At 43.4% G+C, this 19,352-nt stretch overlaps 1 protein-coding gene and 1 long non-coding RNA gene across 2 annotated transcripts in view; one reads left to right on the forward strand and one right to left on the reverse strand.

Moving 5' to 3' along the window:
* SNRK (SNF related kinase) overlaps window positions 1-10,026 on the reverse strand; it is a 59,678-nt gene extending 49,652 nt beyond the window's left edge. Inside the window, exon 1 of the mRNA XM_086720279.1 lies at window positions 9,895-10,026. The gene's annotated coding sequence lies outside the window, so the exon portion shown is untranslated. The remainder of the gene's footprint in view (window positions 1-9,894) is intronic.
* An 81-nt stretch (window positions 10,027-10,107) lies between these two features.
* Window positions 10,108-19,012, forward strand: LOC147577034 (uncharacterized). The gene is made up of 4 exons (XR_015255907.1): window positions 10,108-10,226; window positions 17,202-17,227; window positions 17,346-17,450; window positions 17,781-19,012. It is a non-coding gene; the product is annotated as an uncharacterized LOC147577034 (long non-coding RNA).
* The last annotated feature ends 340 nt before the right edge of the window (window positions 19,013-19,352 follow it).

Genomic DNA, 19,352 nt, shown 5'->3' on the forward strand with positions numbered 1-19,352 from the left:
TTTTAATGTATCCAGTAGTCAGGCAATTTATTAACTGATATAGAGTAGTACTAACTATTTGCAAAGAGAAAGGGGTTAACATTCAAGCCACAAAACTCGGACCAGCAGTGCAGACAGTAAGTTCCAAATTCCGAAACAGAATCTGCCTCTTGTTAAAATGATGAAAAATGCTAAGTGTGTCACCATTTCTGGTGACAGCCTGGTATAAAAGTGCTCACATAACACATAGTGACTTAAGCGAAAGCTGGTATGTAAAAGTTACTCCAAAATAAATAAAGGCAACTCATAATTACTCCTTGTTGCCAGGAAAACAATGAAAGTGGAAGTTGGGAGAATTTAAAAACTTAGTAATCTAAATCTCTCCTCCAAATTTTTATTAATGCTGTCAAAATCCTGTCATCTTTTTCTTTCCTTGCTGATATCATGATGAAGATGCTCATTAAAAAAAAAAAAAAATGGGCAAAAAAGAATACTGGAACAGAAAAAAGTAAACTAATCTATAAACAAAAATACTGGTATCTAACATTTCACTTACTTTTGCTTAAAAGACTTAATCATTTGAAGGGCGCCTGGGTGGCTCAATCAGTTCAGTATCCGCTTCGGCTCAGGTCATGACCTCGCAGTTCATGGGTTCGAGCCCCACGTCGGGCTCCGTGCTGACAACTCAGAGCCTGGAGCCTGCTTTGGATTCTGTGTCTTCCTCTCTTTCTCTCTCTCTGCCCCTCCCCCACTCATGTTCTGCCTCTCTCTCTCCCTCCCTCTCTCGAAAACAAACATTAAAAAAAAAGACTGAATCATTTGAGGTGCTTTTACATTGTTAAGTCTGCAAATTATCTGATTTCTGAAAAGCAGTGTCGTAAAACATATATCAAGAACCTTAAAATAATACCCTTGATTTAATAATCTCACTACTAGATATACATCTTAAAGGAAAGATGTTGAAAATTTTTACAGTTAACAATGTTCAATGATATTTATGTATGCAAAAAAATTAAATAACCTAAAGGTCTACAGTAAGAAAACAATTAAATAAATCACAGTATACCTACCATTAACACTATGCAGTCATATTTTCAGGCTATTTAATCTCATGAGAAATTCTCACAATAAAATGTTAAGTAAGAAAATTCATATGCCAAATTTCATGGCATATGATCTCAATTTTTTAAGCGTATAATTTGTCTGCATATATATTTTAAAAATACCAAAATGTTAAGATGGTAAGATTACAGAATTTTTTTCTCTTTATGTTTTTCTGTTCTTTTCAAATTTTTGGCAGTGAGCGTGTGCTGCTTTTATAACCTAAAAAAGACAGAGGTTATTAAAATTTTGACTTTTGGGGAGGCTCCTGGGTGGCTCAGTCGGTTGAGCGTCCGACTCCTGAGCTCAGGTCACGATCTCACAGTCCGTGAGTTCGAGCCACGCATCAGGCTCTGTGCTGACAGCTCGGAGCCTGGAGCCTGCTTCGGATTCTGTTTCTCCCTCTCTCTCTGCCCCTCCCACACTTACCCTCCTCTGTCTCTCCCTCAAAAATAAAAAAATAAACATTATATAAAAAATTTTAATTTTTACTTTTTTGTAAACAATTATCCAATTTACTTTTCCACTAAGATCTATGAAAAGACTAATTCCCCTAAAAACATATTGTCCAAAATCTATTTATGTCATCTTAATAAACAAGACATATTCAAGGAAATATTTTGCTTCCCTTGTGGGACAAGGTATGCAATTCCTTCAGGCGAGGAAAGAAGAGGAACACGGAGCCTATTTTCATTAGCAAATATTTGAGCCCTAATTGTGTAGGACATAACACAGTATCCTTTACAATTTTACAAGTAAGTTATCTACATATAAAAAGATAAATAACTACACAGGTTAGTCTGGGTGAGGCGTGCCAAAGGAAGAGTAGAGGACTCTAAGAAGGCAGGATCCCAAAGACAGGGCAGCCCACAGACCAGAGCTTATCCTTGAACAGGAGCAGTGGAACACCATTCTCAAAACTGGGGGAAGGAAACAGCAGAGCGTGCATACGGCTGGTTTCAGAAAGGACAGTATCAGCTTGGGTGAAGTTATGATTTGGGGTAGACGGGAGATAAGTCAGCAGGGTTAAGAAGGCTAATCCTGAAAAATACCTAATGGCTTACCATTTAGGCAACTGTGATGAACTCTTACTTTCTCAAAACTAATGGAAAACTTGCCACACTCAATAATTCACCATATATCTATCTCTGAATTACACTCGTTTCGTTAAAGTGTCACTAAAGAGTTAAAAATGCACAGAAGCAGCTTCTAATCACAAAGCTGATAAGAGGTCTCCGCAGAAGAGTAAAACTCTAGATAGTACCATAAAAGCAACACACAAATACGGTCATTAGAGGATTTAAACCAATTTTAAAAGCTCACTGTCCACTTCACAGTTCGATAAAACAGCAGTTTTTGTTTTGACTTAGATTAGATCTCTCATTATCAACCATATTACCATCCTAAAAATCTACTACTAACCTAAATACGATGATACAGATATGAGTCCCGTCCATAACAAAACCACAGTTGACTTTGTTTCATTTCAAATTTTAAAAATGTCTTTTACTGCCACAACTGCTCCTTTTAGAATTCCAGGTTTGTGGTAATGCAGGTCTCAAAAAGAGTAAACAATGTCATTTCTGGGGATCTATGTAGGTAGTGGACTCTACATTTGTTTCATCACTTATTCCTCACAATCAGCAATGTAATAGAAATATCACACCCATTTTTACAGATGAGAAAGCAGGACCAAAGAAGAAAAGGACTTCTTTGCCCCAGTCCTACACCCAGGAAAGAGCTGCCTAGGTTGGGCTCCAGGTTCCACTGACTCTTGGGTCCTCCATTTTTTCCTGCAACAATACGAGACTTCCCTTTTACCTAGGCCTTCCTAATTCCAAAATAAGTCTATTTTGGGGTGGCTGAGTAGCTCAGTCGGTTGAGTGTCCAACTTCGGCTCAGGTCATGATCTCCCAGTTGGTGAGTTCAAGCTCCGAATCTGGCTCTCTGCTGTCAGCACAGAACCGGCTTCGGATCTTCTGTCTCCCTCTCCCTCTCTGCCCCTCCCCCACTCATGTGTGGACGTGTGGACGTGCTTTCTCTCTCAAAAATAAAACAGACACTTAAAAAAGTAAAAAAATAAAAAAAATCTATTTTGGTATTTCTCGCATTCCTCTAATTCTGATATGTTAAGCTACTTACCTAGCCCGGCAATCAATTAAATGGAGGAAATTCCCTAACATCACCAAAGACTTAGCTAATAAACATCATTAACAAATAATTCCATTACAGACTTCTTGAAACTTCTTTTTAAGAAATGAAATTACAGGCAAATAACTATTCAAAAGACAGACTGAGATATTTACTGATCATGTAAAAATGGAATGGCGCCTTAAAAATAACTTCACCTTAGAGTTTACACACAATTTTGCGATGGCAAGAACAGCCAGTGGCACAGAACAGCCAACACAAAATAAGTAATTCAGATAAATTTAGGAGGTTCTATTTTCTGCTTAAAAATTGTATCCTTTCCGAAACGCAATTTTAATATACTTTGCAAATTACACTCTCTCCATTTGTTTCTGAAAAAGCATTTTCCTTTGAAAGAGGATTAGCAAATACCCATAAAATAGGAGAGCAAAGGACAAAATCAAGCCCTGAAATGGAGACTGAATGAATATTCTCACTCCACATTTTCTTTAGTACACATAACACTTTACGCCAATAACGAGAGAACTGTTTCACTTGTAGAAAATGAGGTAAAACAGAAAGCCAAACTTTACTTTAAAATTCAATCACTCTGCTTTTGTCCACTGTTATATAAAAGGCTATAGAGTATTATGACTATTTTAAAAAGAGATCCATGAACAGTACACTCCAGCTTCATAATCTCTCCGTGAATATTCGTTAGTATATCGTCCTAAATCTGAAATGAATTTTATCTAGGTAAGTTACACTGCAAGAGTAAAACCTACGTTATCTAAAACATAATCTCTCTAATAAAGAAAAACCAACACAAATGAATATGTATTTTTTTTATTTTTTTTTAAAGTTTATTTCTGACAGAGAGCGAGCGAGCTAGGGAGGGGCAAAGAGACAGAGAGGGAGACACAGAATCCGAAGCAGGCTCCAGGCTCTGAGCTGTCAGTACAGAGCCTGACGCGGGGCTCGAACCCACGAACCGTGAGATCATGACCTGGGCCAAGGTCGGATGCTTAATGGACTGAGCCACCCAGGCACCCCGGATGAATACGTATTCAACCCAGCTTATTATTCAAACATTTCCCCCTAGCTATGCAATATAAAGACAATATACTGGCCTAAGAGGTGTGTACACAGAGCAGGAGGAACATCAGAGAGGAGCTGGGAGGGTATCCTAAGTTTCAACATTTCAAACTACCACATGGTCAACCTTTTTTTTTTTTTTTTTTTTTTTAATGATTTATTTATTTTTCAAGGGGAGAGACACAGCATGAGCTGGGGAGGGGCAGAGAGTGAGGGAGACACAGAATGTGAAGCAGGTTCTGAGCTGTCAGCACAGAGCCCAACGTGGGGCTCGAAGTCGTGGGCCGTGTGACCTGAGCCGAAGTCGGACACGTAACCGACTGAACCACCCAGGCGCCCCTGGTCAACCTTTCTTATAATCCTCACCACAGAGGTGCACTTTAACAATGATCAAAATTCATTTATTCAGCAGATGTGAGCAGCGGCATCATAGCAACAGAAAGAGTACCACAGAATCTGGAGCCCAGGAAGTTACTCAACTTCTATGAATAGGTACATCTCAATCTATAAAACAAAGATAATCACCACCTTGGACAGTTATTATGAAGGTTAAGTGGGATAATACATATTAGCAGGATGTGAGTAGGATCAAAATCACCCACTGTTTTTCCTCCAACTTTTCAGAACTGGCCTTCCTCCCAGGAGACTCTGACATCTGAGAGGGGTTATATACTTAGCTCCCCACCTTCTTTTGATATCCCCTAACAGGCCCTAGTTACCCCCCTAACTAGACGCCTCTACTGCACATACCAGGAAGATCACTGCCACGAGGTCTGTGCAATCTCTTACAGGGACAGATACGCTACAAGAGGCGTCCCTTTCCCAAAAGCTACCTTGGAGAGTTCATTCAGGAGGCGTCTCAGAGACATTCATTTTCTCATCTGAGCCAAGAAGTGAAATTGGTGATGACGGGGAAGAGGCTTTTCAGAAGAGAAACCTCAGAGAGCTTACTGTGACCGGGGCAATAATGCATGCAGAGCATAGGAGACGAGATCAGACAGGTAGGCAGGGGCCAGATACCCAAAGGGCCTCGTATTCCAAGCAAATCAGCCGCGGTTCCTCAAGTCTGGTGAGCCCTTACCGTGCTTCAGGGCCCAGCTTAAGGTCAACCCTCCTGAGCATGTCCTTGCCCTCCGCCCACCCCCACACACCAGCTCCCGTGCCCTCTCACAGTGCCATTCCTTTCCCATCAGGGCCCTTATCACAACTGCGGTTATAATTACTCAGGTGATTATGTGAGTAACAATCTGTGTCTCCACTCAGCTAAATGAGAACTTCAGTCTGCGTTAAGGCCCACGTCCATTTTATTCCGGTCTGTATTCCAGGGCCTGCTCAGTATAGCGTCTACCCAAAAGAGAGAGATTCATACTATTAAGTGAACAAACGAAAGCTGGCACTAAGAGGCCAAAGAAGAATCCTGTGCAGGGGAATGACAATCAGAGATGACAGTTACACAAACCACTCTGGCAGCAAAGTGACGACCAGACTGGCAGGGCAAGACTACAGCTGGGGGGACTACTGAAAACGTCTCCAGGTAAATGATCGCTTACTGATCGCTTACTGACCTAAACATGAAGGCCGCCAATGTGCGGGCAGTGATGACGAGGATGTAATGGAGGAGACCCATTCAGGAAGCAGAAGCCAAGAACTCAATGCGTGGGGTGAGGGGAAGCAAAGAGGGAAATCCGGAACGGTTCTGATGGAGAGGGGTAGCAAAAGTGGTGCCATTCACTCAGACGGGAAACGCACAGGACAGGAACAAACATTTCCTGAGCGTGTACTACATGCTGGTAGCAAGTGAAGACTTGCCTTCAGCTCCAAAATTCTATGATTGAAAAACAATTTAAATTTAGCCCAGCTGTATTACAATGGCTGTTAACAGGATGATAAAAACCCACAAACTAAAGTTTGGAGTTTTGAAGTTTTTTCACCAAGACACCACTTGGGTACACGGACTATGCATGAGGCATTACTTCGGTCTGGGTATGCTGAAATCAAAGAAGTGGTCTCTGCCTTCCAGAAGCTGAGTCTTCTCAGTTTGAGAAAAATAACTGCATGTCGACAAGGAGACCCTGAGGCCCAGGGAGCCTATGATCTGACCATTTCTATGACCTGTAACCCACGCTTCTGGAGCACAGACTTGATAACCTACATGACATTTCCAGGCCAATACACAGCCGAGGGGGTATTTAGATAGACCCAATCCTGTTTTGAGCCTAGAGACTCTGCAGAACCTAAAACTCGCAGCACAGGGTCTGTGACGGACTCTGAAGTAACTGCCATGGTACAGCCACATGGCAGCACTTTGGAGGGTGCAAGCAGGAGAGAGAAAGCAGCCTGGTTTGTCACAGGAAGAGCCTACCTGAGCAGAGGCCAAGCGCTGGAGGTGCCAAAGCAGGATCTCAGGAGGTTCTGGAAGCAGCAGAGAAATAAATGTTCACGGAAGGTACGGCAGGAACCCTCTTTTAGACAGGCTCCTCCCCTACCACCGGCAAGAAATGGCTTCCCACGGGACAGGAGGCCTCAGCCCAGGGCAGATGTGCAGAAAAACAGATGAGGAAACAATCCAGTGTGAATAACGAAGCTCCAGATCAGCCAGAGCAGACAACACACTTCCAGTGCCTTGCGAGGCTATTAAGCCGGGGAGATTTTACACCAGCTGTTTCTAAACAAAAACAAAAGACCAAAAAACCCTTCCCTCTCCAGGCCCAAAGCTCCTGGCCCACGCTTCTCCCTTCCTTTTCACATTCTTTAAAACCAGAACTGTCTTTACCTCCACTCCCTTTCACCCACTTGGATCTCAGTGCTTCCTCCACCACTCCACCTTATCTTTTCATCCTCCCTGAACCTTCTGAGCACCTTCCCCTTTTCTCTGCCTGGGATCTCTACCTGTCCCTCAGGACCAGTTCAACGTGGCCTCCTCCGTGAAGCATTCCCAAGTCAGACTGTTCCTTGCTCCCACCTTTGTGCTTCTACAGAGCTGTGCCTAAGCCTCGGCACAGCAGTCGTTGGATCCTATTGTTAGCGTTTACTTCAGTGGCCCTGACAGCCCGGAAGCTCCCAAAGGCAGGAACCGGTCTTTACTCAATTTTATATTGCTGCCCAGAACCCAGGGCTGCGAAAATAAGCATGCAAAGGTGCCGTGAATATAGCATAGGTTAAGCTTACCTTCAAAACTTCCAGAATCTACTCAAGTAACTTTTCCACCTAAGTTGCTCTAAGAATTTACCTGCACACACATACAAATACCTAAATTATGAAGAACAGTTTTATTAGAAAAGCATCTTGGTTAAAAACTCTGTCTTCTCCTAGTTAAGCAAACAGCGTGCATGCAGTTAAAACAGGGCAAGTTCCTCATCTATGTTTTTAATTCCTAAAATTCTGATCATGCGGAAAGTTCACTTGTGCCCTTTTCTTCCTGGGCAGCTACTGAGCTCTTAGGCCCAGACAAGCTGCTACAGGGAAGACACCAGGCCTTATTTATATCAATTCCTACAGCCATGGCTGTTTAATTATCTCCAAAAACAAGTAACTTCTTTCCCATTTAGTTTCACTTTCTGTATGACAGAAACAAACACCCACAGTAAGGGTTAGATAAAGACTATTTCCGGTGACCAGTAAAAGTATCATGAAAGCCCCTCAACTTTACTAAGGACATACAAAAACCTTCCTTTTAGGACTATGGGATTAAATCTGAATATAAAGTCCAATTTATATTTCTGTTCCAGAAAAATAAAAATTAGGATAACTTCTGAGTTCTTGGAGGTTTTAAACTAATGGATCTTACTGCAACAATACTGAAAAGTTTACTCTTAATAGTGAAAAATTAATAGGGTGAGAATCATTTCTGTGCCTAAAATAATATAAAAACTGTGCAGATTTTAAAAAGACAAAGGTGACACTCAAAGTTCCCTGCCTAGAAAACCTTGAAGATGTAAGAAAAGTTAGCACCATGCACTTAATTTTTCAGTTACTACACTGCTTCAATATGTGACCTTGGGAATGTCATGTAATTTCATTTCTAGTTCTGTAAAATGGGAATGTCATCTATTTTCCAAATAGGGACAATACAAAAGTCAGATAAAAGAATCAATACGCATTTTTCTTTTCTTTTTTTTTTTTTACAGAAACTTGTCTAATTAGTATGCTTAAATCACCACTTGTACAGTGCATTCCTCCTCAGGAATCCAATTCCAAGAGAAATATTTAAGCAGACGTTGAAGACAGATTTCCTTAAGGGAATGGTTTTATAAATCTGGAAAGCAATGTAATAAGATCATAAATTAATAAGTTGATTACATAAACCTTGACAGCTCCTGGCTTTAAAGCACACTAATACACATTCTGATAAATTAGACTGATTTGAGACACAGTGTCCCAACCCAGTACAAGGAACCCGAACTGAAGCATCTGATGTTTGAAAGAAATGTAGTGAAAATTCAGCTGAAGTGTCTGATGTTTGAAAGAAATGTAGTGAAAATTCAGCAGGATACTCAACATCTGCAGTTCCATCACTGGTAAGCCATGCTTCACCTTAAAACCTGGTAAGATGGGAAACGCATTAAATCAGCTTTACCACCCGCTCCTAAGACTGAGAATGCACTCAATTTTATAAAAGAGAAAAAAAGTAACCTGACAATTTGAAAGGTCCTATATCCTCAAACCTCTATAAAGAACCCTACTGCTAAATTCTCCCCAAATACTGAGCGTGAAACCGATCTCGCCAAGAAGCTATCTGATTGTACCTGGTCCAACTGTCAGGAACAGCACAGCTCCAAGAACCCCCCACTGCCCTCCCCCCAAACCCAACCAGGAAAACAGACTGTCACTTTCCTAGATCCCAAGTCCAAGTTAAAGGCAGGAAGGTTTTTGCAAAATGGTCCAGAAAGAATTCAACAGGCGATGACTATGGTAAAGAACGGATTGCTCTCCCGATCCGAAAAAAAAAAAAAAAAAAAATATTCTCGCTCTCCCCTGGGAAGGGCACTGCTCCTCCTTCCTTACCCCGATGCCCTTTCTCTACAGACAACAATATCCCCATTCTATTGTAAGCCTGCAGTTTTACCAAGGAAGCCCCTCGCTGCGGCCAGATTTCCAGATTCGTTTGAAAAAGGAAACACATTCCGAGAACACACACCCCACGAGAGAACCCAGGCGCGGGGAGCCCGGCCGGGGCGCGGGGCCCCGCGGCGCCGCACTCGGCCGGCTCGGGGCGGGGCGCGGGATGCGGGCGCCTCCCGAGGTGCCGCAATCCGGCCGCGGCCGCAAGGGCAGGGCCTCCGGGAGCCCGCGGCCGGCCGCCGCAGTGCCGGCTCCCGCCGGGCCCGCCGCCGCCGCCCCGCCGCCAGGCCGCGCCGCCGTCGCCGCCGCGCGGGCTCGGGCCGCCGCAGTCGGGGCTCCGCGTCCTCCCGGGCCCGCGCTGCGGCCGGCGCGGGAAGCGCGGAGCGCGCAACTTACTTTCCGCCTGCGGCGGGCGCCCCGGCCCGGACGTCCAGCCCGGCGACGGCGCAGGCTACCAGGCGGCGGAGGCCAGCCCGCACCCCCGGTCCACGGCCGCCGCGCCCGACCGCACTCCGCGCTTGTCCCTACCTCAGCCGGCAGGAAGGCGTCCGTCTGCAGCGGCCGCGGCGCCGACGACTCCCTCCCGGCCGCCGAATCCCCGCACCCAGCGCAAATCATAATACCGAGCGGGCGGCCGGGCGCGGGGAGGGGGTGGGGCCGAGCTGCGCCTGCGCGGGACGCGCGTCACTGTGACGCAGCGCCGGGGCGGGGCGGGGCGGCGGGAAGGGCGGGGCCGGGAGCACCTGCGGGCCCCGGCGTGCGGTCTGCTGGAGGGCGTCCTGACTGCGCCTCCACCGCGGCGAGTCCGGGCTGTGGCCGGCGGTGGGAAGAAGGCGAGGCGCGCCCGAGGAGAGGGGACGGTGAGGGAAGAAGCTCCAGGGACGTGGGACAATGGCCGAGAAAAGTAGCGCGAGCTGTCGGGGGAAATCGAAGGGAAGGGATTGCGTGCGCACCTGACTGCGTCCTGGGGCAGGGGGCCGAGGGCAGCGCGTGCTTTACCCTTTTAAAGGTTCACCGCATTTCCCGCCCAAGTTTAAGCAAGGCGAGAGAAAAAACCAAATATACATTCATGTGTATATATACACTTTTGTGTCGACAGTTTTATTTCTGGGAACCCAATTTGAAGGAATTTTGTTGATTTTATTGCTGTTTAAACAAGAGTAGAGAAGCCCACCATCTGAATGCAGCGTTGGCTAAAGGTCAGCGGGAGACCCTGTCGTGGCCCAATCAGTTAGCTGTCTCCACTGCAGACTGGGTGGAAAGGCAAAAGGTCGTGGAAAATGTGAAGGCACACGAAGTCCGGGATTCAAAACAGCAGACATTAACCATGGCACTAGATGGTTGAGTGACATGGTCACCAGGCCAGGTGGGTCAGAAAGGGAGCTTAGCCAAGGCTGGAGAGGGGTGCGGGGGTGGGGGGGGGGGGGGTGGGGAGGATCTCCTGACTCCTACCCTTGCAGGCTTGTCTTGCAATGGCGATCAGCTCCGAGGTTCCTAAAAAGAGAGAGCCATCAAACCAGATGCCAGGTTTCTCCAATATGCTTTTCACTTTCTGTTTCTCCTTTCTTTCCACCTTTCCAATAAAAGACGCCTAGTAAAGAAGGACACAAGAATGAATGAAGGAATCAATTTTAAAAAGCTGCTTTGATGCTCCAAATTTGCTTAAATTGACTGGATGCAGAAGAGAAGTATGTGGCTTTAGCAAGTGTCTCTTTGACCTGCAAATGTCAGAGATGGTTTTTTGTTTTTTGTGTTTTTCGGACTCCACATCAGCACTTTTACGTGTCTGAAGATGATTGAGAAGTAAGAGTGGATTGCTGGGAGGTGCAAATTCTCAGGGTAGTAACGTCAGGTTTTCTATTAAAGGGGGCCTCCTAATGCCCTAGTGTGGGGTGATGGATCATTGGCTGGGGAAAGCCTCAGGCTCTAGGCCTCTGGATGGGCCTCTGCTCCTTAAGGATGGGTCAAAGCCCAATGCTGGGATCACTCTGATTTAAAAAGAACATGAAAGAAAAATCTTACTTTGAAACTGACGTTGTCACTCTAACTGTATGTTAAGCAATAGCTCCTCATCACTTGGCTTGTGGAATTTGGTCCTTTGTTACTAGAAAGTTGGAAAACCATGCACTTTTACCCTCAGGGAGATACACTATTTAGAGAACCCTGTCAGGGGAGGGGGGGACCACCAACACTAATGGTTTCCCAAGAGAATTCCAGTGGTTGATGGCCTCTGCCACCAGGCCTATAGCCCCTGAGATGTAACAGTAACCACAAAACAATGGCCATAATAGATAAGCTCTTGGAAAACAGTATTTATGTTGTTGCTGTGTAGCTCAGGTTTTGAATAAAATCTGTAAGTGTAACAAGGACATAAGAGGAGCAAAACAGTAAATAAAAAAGAACAGAATAATAAATTGATTTGAATAAAGTCAAGGATGCAGTCGATGCTGGCCACATGGCAAATCATTTATTCATCCCCAGTGTTTCTTGGGAAGCTGGAGAGCTGCTGGCAAGAACATGACCCATTTTCAGTTCCACACCGTAAATTTGGTAACGTGATCTGATTGATGCTTAGGCAATATTTAAAAATCTACAAATACAAATTAATATATTATGACTTAACTTTGAATTGAAGCAAATAGGTGTATTATTAATGAAGAAGCCCCTCCTCCAGTCTGCCCTGGGGCTTTCTCCAACACAGACTGCTTTTTTAATGTTAGGTCTTTTTATGGACCCGTAAGAAGCTTTAATTAGATATACAGCACTCTACAAAACGACGAGATGGAACACGCAGGTTTGCATTACAGTCTCTGTGATTCAGATCTCACACATAACATAATGCCACCAATTTAAGGAAGAAGTTGTTTACTGGAAGGCAACCAGGGAGATGCTATAAATTAGATCAAGATGTGAAAAGCAAGCAGAGTCACGGAAGAATTGCCATTTTCATCTTGGGACATTCCCCGCTACCCCCCTGCAAAAGCAGCGTGTTCTCTTCTCTAGATATTGTTGGTTTTCATAATTGGTAAAAAAATTTAAAATAGATATGTTTAAAACAACAGATATTGAATACTCATGTACAGTTCAATTTTGAGTTGTGATATTTAAAGATTTTTCTTTTCCATATTTAATTAGTCATTTTGTACATTGATATTTGTGCGTCTCTAAATCCTGGCTTCCTTCCAGTAGGAGCAAAATAATACTCCATTGGAATGGCTTACAGAGTTCCTCAAAGACTTTCCTCACCACCCCCTTGGCATCAGTTGGCATCTTTAACTCTTTTATCTCAGGTGTCAGTTAAGGCCAATGTGTGGTGTGTGTGTAATACATTTTTGATGGTGGCAAACAAAGATCGAAAATGCCAGCCCTTGACTCTGCTTCTTTGCAACCTGTGAACTAGGAGACATGGCAGTCATTGCCTGGCGTTGAATCCCAGCCCCACCGCTTAAGGCTGTACGGCTTTGGGCAGGTTGCTTAGCTCTCTGTTTGTTTCCTCCTCCGTAACATGGGGAAGGGTAGTGATAATGATACCTTTCTTACAAAATTGGTAGGAAGCAGTGGTTCTCAAATTGTGTTCCCTGGACCAGCAGTATCAGTTTGTTCTGGGAACTGAATCAAAATGCAAATTCTCTATTAAAATGGGGCCTGGTACACAGTAAGCGGTATATTAATGAATATTTTTAGATGAGTGCAGTATGATCTTGCCAAGCTATACCAAGTTTAATTTAGGCCAGAAGAAGCCTGCCCGTGTCCTCCAGCAAGTGAATCCCTCCTTCATCCCACATCCGAAAACTGTAACATGGCCCGCCAAACCCTTCGTGATGGGGCTCCCACCTTCCTTTCTTGCCACTTCCGTTCTCCACGTACGCCATATCTCCATCCTCCCCAGTTTTCAAAGGAAACCGCTTTTTCACACCTCCAAGACTTGGCCAGTTCTGTTCCCTCTGCATGGAAGTGTCACCCACCCTTTCTCTCCGCTTTCCGCACTTCGAATCTCATGAATTCCTACTTATGCTTCAAAACCTAACTGCAGTGTCCAGCCTCTTCTGTGGTGTGCCCCAAGCCCCGCCCGGTCAGAGCCAAGGATTCTCTGGGCCCACACCTCTTTGCACATCCCACATACAGCATCTATCATTGGGTGCTGTAATTGTTTACTTTTCCATTTTCTGTCGTTGGATCTTCAACTCCTAGGAGACGAGGATTTTAGTTCATTCAAATTTCTATTCCTGCCACTCGGCTCTGACATTTCAAGAGGGTAGCCCAAGGGCTCACACCACAGACTTGGGGTATTTTTTTTTTACAAAGGTCTTTTAAGAATTTGAATTAATGTGTGAGGCACCTGGGTGGCTCAATCAGTTAAGCGTCTGATTCTTGACTTCAGCTCAGGTAATGATCTCACTGTTTGTGGGATCGAGCCCCACGTTGAGCTATGTGCTGACACAACAGCTGCCCCCCCCAAAAGAATTTGAATTAGTCGTGAACATTTAAACTTGAGAGATTTAATTTTCATGTTTAACCACTTTATTGAGGCCTAATTAGCAGATCATAAAGTTCACTCAGACTACATGGTAAACTCAATGATTTTTAGTGAATTTATAAAGTTGTGCAGCCATCACCTTAACCCACTTTTCAAATGTTCCCATCTCTCCCCAAAAGTCTTCTCACGTGCATATGCAGTCAATCACACTCCAAATTCAAGTCCTCGGCAACCAATAATTTGTCTTGCATCTCTGTAGATTTGCCTTTCTAGAAGTGTTACATAAATGGAATAACACAATGTTGTAGTCTTTGATGTGTGGCTCCTTTCACTTAGCAAAAGGTTTGTCCCCGTTGTAGTTCATGTAATTGTATCAATTCATTCCTTTTTATTGCTGAATACTATTCCACGATACAGATAAACTATATTTTCTTTATTTCCAAATTTTTGCTATCGTGGATAATGTTATGAATAATTATATAAACTCTACACGGGGACATGTTTTCATTTCTCAGGTATATTGCTGGGTGGAGTTGTTGGGTCATGTCATAACTCTGTACACTTTAAACTGACAAATTATTTTCTAAAGTGACTTACTTTCCTATATTCTCATCAGCAATATATGAGGGTCCTAGTTTCTCCGCATCCTTGGCAACACTTGGCATTATTTGGCTTTTAGGTTACCGCTGTTCCGATAAAAGTGTAGAAGCATCTCACTCTGATTTTAATTTGCATTTCTCCGGTGACTAATGATGTTGATCATCTGTCTGTGTGCTTTTTAGCCATTCATATATCTGCTTTGGTGAAAGATCTATTCAAATATTTTGCCCACTTTTAATTGGGTTGTTTGTCTTCATGAGTTTTAGGAATTTGTTTTTGTATTTCAGATACAAGTCCTTGATTAGATATATGACTTGCAAGTATTTCCTCCCAGGCTGTGGTTTGTCTTTTCATATTTTTAATGATATCTTTAGAGGTGCCAAAGTTTTGCATTTTGATGAATACCAATTTATCCAATTTTTCTTTTATGAATCTTGTTTTTGCTGTCATATCTAAGAAATTTTTGCCTAAGCCAAAGTCAAAAGGCTTTTGCCTGTGTTTTTTTTTTTCAAGTTTATAGTTTTCAATTTGACATTTTAGTCTATTACCCAATTTGAGTTAATTTGTATGCATGATGTAAAGTAAGGATCTATTTTATCAATGTATGTTATCATTGATTTGGTTTTTTGCATGTGGATAGTCAGTTGCCCCTGAACCATTTGTCAGAGTGTCATTTTCTAATTGAATTGCCTTGACACCTTCATTGAAAATCAATTTACCTTCCTATTCATTTCCGTTGATCTGTGTCTGTCTTTACATTATTGTGACATAGTCTTGACTATTTTTTTTTTTAAGTTTACTTATTTGTTTTGAGAGAGAGAAAGAGAAAGAGAGAATCTCAGGCAGACTCTGCACTGTTAGCACAGAGACCAACCTGGGACTTGAGCTTACGAACCCCATGAGATCATGACCTGAGCCGAAATCAAGAGTCAGACGCTTAACCAACTGAGCCACCCAGGCACCCCTGTTTTATTGTAAGTTTTGAAATTGGGGCAGAGTAAGTACTCCAACTATATTGTCCTTTTTCAAAATTGTTTTGCTATGGGAAATATGTTGCACTTCCACGTAAATGTTAGGATCATCTTGTCAATTTCTACCAAAACTATTTATTTATTTATTCTTTAATATGAAATTTATTGTCAAATTAGTTTCCATACAACACCCAGTGCTCATCCCAACAGGTGCCCTCTTCAATGCCCATCATCCACCCTACCCTCCCTCCCACCCCCCATCAACCCTCAGTTTATTCTCAGTTTTTAGGAGTCTCTTATGGTTTGGCTCTCTCCCTCTCTTTTTTTTTTTCCTTCCCCTCCCCCATGGTCTTCTGTTAAGTATCTCAGGATCCACATAAGAGTGAAAACATATGGTATCTGCCTTTCTCTGTATGACTTATTTCACTCAGCATAACACTCTCCAGTTCCATCCACGTTGCTACAAAGGGCCATATTTCACTCTTTCTCATTGCTACATAGTACTCCATTGTGTATATAAACCACAATTTCTTTATCGATTCATCAGTGGATGGACATTTGGGGTCTTTCCGTAATTTGGCTATTGTTGAAAGTGCTGCTATAAACATTGGGGTACAAGTGCCCCTATGTATCAGCACTCCTGTATCCCTTGGGTAGATTTGTGGCAGTGCTATTGCTGGGTCATAGGGTAGATCTATTTTTAATTTATTGAGGAACCTTCACACTGTTTTCGAGAGCGGCTGCACCAGTTTGCATTCCCACCAACAGTGCAAGAGGGTTCCCGTTTCTCCACATCCTCACCAGCGTCTATAGTCTCCTGATTTGTTCATTTTAGCCACTCTGACTGGCGTGAGGTGGTATCTGAGTGTGGTTTTGATTTGTATTTTCCTGATGACATATCGGACAAAGAGCTAGTATCCAAAACAATTTTTTTTTGAGGATGGGATTTTTATTGGAGTTGAGTTGTATATATAGATCTATTTTGGGAGAATTGCCATCTTACCAGTAATGAATCTTAACAATTCATGAACATGGTATATCTTTCCATTTATTTAGATCTTTTAAAATTTCTATCAGGAGTATTTTATAGTTTTTGGGTCTTACACGTCTTTTGTCACCTTTATTTCTAAATATTTTCCTTTTTAGTGCTATTATGAACTGCATTATTTTCTTTATAGGTTGTTCACTATCAATATATAGAAATATTGATTTTTATATCCTGTGGCATTCTCATTTATTAGTTCTAGGTGGTATTTTCAGATACACTAGTATTTTCCAGATATAGGATCATATCATCTGCAAATAAAGACAGTTTTATTTCTTCTTTTCCAGTCTGAATGCCTTTAATTTCTTTTTCTTATCTTCTTGACAGCCTATAACTTATAGTATGATATTGAATAGAAGTGATATTGAGTAGTTCTTTGGGATGCCTGGCTGGCTCAGTCAGTGGAGCAGGAGAGTCTTGATCTCGGGGTTGTAAGTTTGAGCCCCATGTTGGGTGTAGACATTACATAAAAATAAAACCTTTAAAAAAAGAAGTGGTGAGAGTAGATATTCTTGCTTTGTTCTCAGAAACACTTTTAGTCTTCCACTACTAAGTATGATATTTGCTATAGGTTTTTTTAGGTGGTTTTTTATCTGTTTGAAGAAGTTCCCTTACATTCAGAGTTTAAGAGTTTCATCATGAATGAGCATTAGATTTTGTAAAATGCTTTTTCTGCATGTATTGACATGACCATGTAGGTTTTGTCTATTACATTAATATGACACATTATTTTTATTTTCAGATGCCAAAACAACCTTGTATCCCAAGGTAAGTTCTACTTGGTCATTGTCTCATGCTGCTGGATTTGATTTCCTCGTTTATGTTCATGTGGCATAATGTGATGACTTTGGCCTCAACGAGCTTGGAAGTGGATTCTTTTCCAAAGCCTCTAGTTAGAAGCCTGGTCCAGCTAATGCCTTGATTTGAGCCATGTGACACACTGAGCAAGAGAGCCCTGTTGAGTCTGCCTGGACTTCTGACCTACAAGAAGGTGAGTTAACAAATATGTGTCGATTGAGATGCTAAATTTGTGATAATTTGTTACGTAGCAGTAGAAAACTAATATACTTTGTCCAGTTTTACTCTGCCATAGCTAGAAGTCTACCCACACGGCAGACTTAATTTCAAAAACTAAAATCAAGATTTCTGACCCCTCTTGAAAAATGAGATCTTGCAACTTGAGATTTGAATTTCTCCCATGTCAAACCACCTGCTAGAGCTGAGCAGTGGCTCTCTGCCACCCCCCCCTCCCCCCCACACACACCCGCCTTGTTAGCCAGGGCCTCGCTTCTCCTTCATCTGCTCTGGTCCTTCACCCCAGGCCTACATCTCTAATTACTGGCCTGGCCATGGGACATCTGAATCTGGAACACCTGATCAGCACAAGCCCAACTTGTCGTGAGCACTCAGTAAGTATTTGTTGAATAAATGAACCAAACCACAGACCCAGTGACATGGGGGAATTTTACTAAGAGTGCGTGAATGGACATTTGGGATGAGTGAGGTTGAGGGCGGTATATCCTTCAGTGCACTCCCAGAGGAGTTCTGGGTGTGGTGCACAGAGCCTGTCTGCCTAAAGGAGATTCCCTGGAAGTCCCGTTGATTTTCACATGCATCTCATTGGCTGTAGTGTGTCATATGACCAGCCCTAGTTCCAAAGGAGGCCGCGAAATGTGGTTTTCAGCGCCTCACGTGCCATCCCCATTCCCACAAGGAAATCAGGTTCTTACAGAAAGGAGAAAGGAACATGGATATTGGGTTAGTGACTGGCAGTTTCAATACCTAGATATTGAAAAGGAACAAAACCAGCACCCCAGAGGCCCTTGTGCCCTTCCCCTCTCAGTGTTTCCCCCAATGGTAGCCACTCGTGACCTCTTGTAGCGTTGCTTACTATAAAATGGAATGAAATGGAGTGTGTTCTTTTGAGTCTGGCTTCGTTTGCTTGCAGCATGAATGTTAAAGAAGAAATGGAACCAGTATCAGAACAACTCAGGTTTTCTAACACAAGACTTATGAGCCTTGAGGAAATCAAGATTGTCAGCGATGAAATTATCCACTTCCATTCCTTGAGTTAGTTATCACTAACTACCCATTTGCCCTTCAGCCATGGACAGTCCAGAAAAATGACCAGGAAGAATAGTAACAATGTTCTTTCTCATGGAACGTACCAAAAATATTTTTTATTTTTATAATTTTTAAAAACAGTTTTATTCATTGGAGAGAGAGAACGATCACATGAGTGGTGGAGGGGCAGAGGGAGAGAAAGCGAGAGAATCCCAAGCAGTCTCCACACCGTCAGCGCAGAGCCCGGTGCGGGACTTCATCTCACAAACCATGAGATCATGACCCGAGCCGAAACTGAGAGCCGGACGCTTAACCGCTGAGCCACACAGGCGTCCCAGTAAAAGAATCCTTTTTAAACGGCCCGTAAATGTATGGACACAGAATGGATGGCCTAGTGCTGGTGGGAGGAGGGTCTCAGGGGCCCCTGCTAGGCCAGGCTTCAGCCTTCAGTTACTGGATGGTAAGGAGGTCACGGGCAGGTGGGAGAGGAGAGGGGATGGCCCGGCCACGGGACTGGGAGGCTGCAGGCAATGGCTGTGTGTCAGTCTCTGCAGAATAAGCTCAGGGTTTTGGTGTCGGTGGAGTGCTGGCTGCGTGTTAGCTCTGCTCTTTGCTTCACAGTGTGAAGATTGAGTGGCCTCTGTGAAACTAGCCGCAAGGTATTCTGGCACCGTACGGGCCACTACAGCTCAAATGAGGTGTCTGTCTTCATGAAGGTGAGACCGCTCTGTCCCCTTCCAGACGGGAAGAGGAGGGACACTTGGCAGCATAGACCCTGCAGCGGGAGCTGGCATCTCAGCTGAACAGGGCTGAGCCGAGCCGCTAGGGC

The sequence above is a fragment of the Puma concolor genome, chromosome C2 (genome assembly GCF_028749965.1).
Source record: "Puma concolor isolate L17-30 chromosome C2, mPumCon1.1.hap2, whole genome shotgun sequence".
Lineage (NCBI taxonomy): Eukaryota > Metazoa > Chordata > Mammalia > Carnivora > Felidae > Puma > Puma concolor.